Here is a 3115-nt window from a genome sequence, read left to right as displayed (position 1 = left end):
CAGTGGGAGCCTGTGACAGTAGAGGCACAAGACACCCCACAGAGCAATAGAACCCAGGCAAAGCAACAAAACCAAGACCGACACAGAACCAACCACTCTCAGGACCCAAAAGGACAGCCCCGCAAGAGGCCCAGAGCAAGACACGCCAGGGGGAACAAGAGCCAACGGGCCCAAAAACAAACCCCACAGCAGCAGACAACAGCTGCCGAACATGGACCAGCCGGGAGTAGAGGAAGACCGAGCCCCCAACCACCACCGCAGATCGCGGGGTACCGCCAGGAAAACCACACCAACCATGAGGTGCAGAAACTACCCAACGAACAGCCGCACCCAAGTGATGCAAAGAACGGAAGACTCCGAAGCCTACAGCACCTGGTATTCCCAGGCGGTCTCCCATCCAGGTACCAACCAGGCCCGACCCCGCTTAATCACCGAGGTCAGATGAGAGCAGGTGCTCTCAGGGCGGACGACCATAGGCAAGAACACCCACACCGAAATGCAGGAACCACCGTGAAGCCGCGTGAACCGGCAGAAGAAGAACGCGTCCCGGAGAACCCGAAGGACCGATGAGGGAGACACAAGCGAACAGGATCGAGTACACCCCTCGACCCAGCCGAAACACTTGAACCCCCAACACCGCCTCCCCAGAAATGAAGACCCGAGCTCCGAGCAAAAGAGCCCGACACAGCGCCCGACAAATGGGAAAAGGGGCAGCACAGAACACAGCCAGGGGCCCAGCCCAACAAGGAGGGAAAAGAAGAAGAGAAAGCACACCGACGACCCCGGGACAAGAGAAAGGAAGGGACACCCCGGCCCCGTTCCACACCATCAAAGGGCAGGGCCGCCAAACCAGAACGAAACGCAGCCCAAAAGCAGGCCCCCAATCCCACGGATACCAAAAATGTAAACAGCCCGCGAAGGGAAGTTCCATTAAGGGAGCCCACCGAGCAGCACCGCCCTCCAAGGCAAAACCCAGCGAGCAGACACCGAGGACCCAACCGCCGTTGTCACCGCACCCAGGGAAATCAAAGGACAAACTGCCAAGAAAAGCAACTGCAGTCCCAACACGGAAAAAGAGTCTGAGGGATCCACATCCAGCAATCCAGCACAGAATAAACGGACAGTCACACGAAGCAACCGAACCCGAAAGCCAGGGCAAGACGCAGCCCGGACCGCAATACCAGAGGCAGCATAAAGCCTGCAGCAAGGTCCCCCATCCCACACGACCACAGGAGAAGAAGGAACCGCAACCACGGACACCACCAGGCACCGAGACGCCACACCAGCCACTGGGAACCACCCGCTTCACAGCCAGGAAACCCCAGGAAACCACCTCAAAGGAAACCCCATTGCCAGAAACCGGGGAAAGGCACGATTGACAACCTCCCCCCACGCCCCTCCAGCACAGCACACATTTAGCAGGATTCGAACCCACGACCAGTGAGATCCCCCATCACCACAGGCACAAGACATACCACTGAGCTACAGCTCCAGGTTAGAGATCCAGGAAAAGGGAGGCCCACAAGCCCCAACAACAGGCGAATGGTGAAACGTCTACCGACCGACCACCCACCTAGGGCCTATGGAACCCAAAAAGCGTCCCGAGCATGGAGCAGAACACCACGAAGGCTCGCCCCCCGGACACACCCAAAACCAAGACCGGATCCACGTGGCAGAAGCATCCTGACCATGCCCTATAGAAGGAGCAGTGGAAGACCCCGCGACCACCACCTCCCCGCAACAGCGGAGCCCAAACTACAGATCTCCATTAGGGGAACAGAACAGAGAAATAGCGCCCAGACCAAGCAATGCAAGACCCACAAGGGCGAATCAGGGAAAGCCACACCCCAACAGGACAGTAGGCCAGCCCAAACACGACAGAAAGAGGGAGTCCCGGACTCCCCCAAAACCCCATGGTCCCACCAAAGCAGGGACACAAACGTACATGGAACAGGTATCCAAGGGGAATAAGCAGACCGTCACACACCGACCTGAAAGGAGGCCAGACCGCCATGCCACCGGGGAGCAGAGAAGCCAGCCGTGCACAACAAACCACCCCTCCCACCCCGGGCGAACCCGCTTAGGGCAGGGATTCAACCCGGAAGAGGGGAGGCCCCAACAGGAAGACAAGTCGCGCCACCACCACGGGTCACCACCATAAACACAGGCAATGCCCCAAAAAGGGGCAGAGAACGACCCACGGCAGGGAAAAGAGGCCAGGGGAGAAACCAAGGACACGCAGCCACAGCCCCAGAGTCCCGACCCCCCCAAAGTACCGGCCCCAGGCATGTGTCACGAGGCGCAGCCCAACACCATCAGAACACCAGGGCGCCCCCAAACGTAAACACAAATGAAACGAACATAGAAAGAACAGGCAGCCCTAAAATAGGACACAAAAGAGAGAGTAGATACTACCCATCAAAGGAACCTGCCCCTAAACAGACACAGGAACTGAAAGGAGCCCAGAGCATAAAACGTATTGGCGCGCTCTTCACGAGCACCAGTTATACTACAGAAGGACTCATGATTATGTAAGGTAGGCGGGGCAGGAAATGCGATACGCATAGAACCATACGAGGCCGAAGCAACGCCAATACCTGAACCCGGGTAACCGAGTCCAAAGCCGGAAGCATAGCAGGGCACACCATATCCGTACCCCCAACTCCCGGACAATCCAATGGCAGCATACAGTGGGAAACACGGGCCCAATACGAGCACCCAGCCTCCAAACACACCACCAAGGAGGAGCCAAACCGCCACGCCACAGGCGAGCAGAGAGGCCAGCCGCGCCCAACACACCTCCCCTCCCACCCCGGGTGAACCCGCTAGGGCAGGGAACATACCCGGAAGAGGGGAGGCCGCAGCAGGGAGACACCACCCCACACCAGGTAGTCAAGGCCCCCCAACCCCACGGTCCCTTCTAAAGCAGGGACTCGAAGTACATGTAAAATAAAAACAGGTACATCAGGGGAACAAACGGCCGCCCAGCAGGCCGTTTCACACTCACCCGAAAGGAGGCACCGGTCCAGCACCTCCCCACAACGAAGTTGCCAGGAAATGAATTCCGCAGAAAAAACAAACAGGATGTGGATGGGCGGGTCACATGGTTATATGC

At 58.1% G+C, this 3115-nt stretch overlaps 1 pseudogene; it reads right to left on the bottom strand.

The window, feature by feature from the left end:
* Window positions 1–360: 360 nt before the first annotated feature.
* Window positions 361–478, bottom strand: LOC147685194 (5S ribosomal RNA; annotated as a pseudogene).
* Window positions 479–3115: the final 2637 nt, after the last annotated feature.

This window comes from Lissotriton vulgaris, chromosome 10 (assembly GCF_964263255.1).
Source record: "Lissotriton vulgaris chromosome 10, aLisVul1.2, whole genome shotgun sequence".
NCBI lineage: Eukaryota > Metazoa > Chordata > Amphibia > Caudata > Salamandridae > Lissotriton > Lissotriton vulgaris.
The sequence above is the reverse complement of the archived record's forward strand: the minus strand, read 5'-3'. Positions and strand labels throughout refer to the sequence as shown.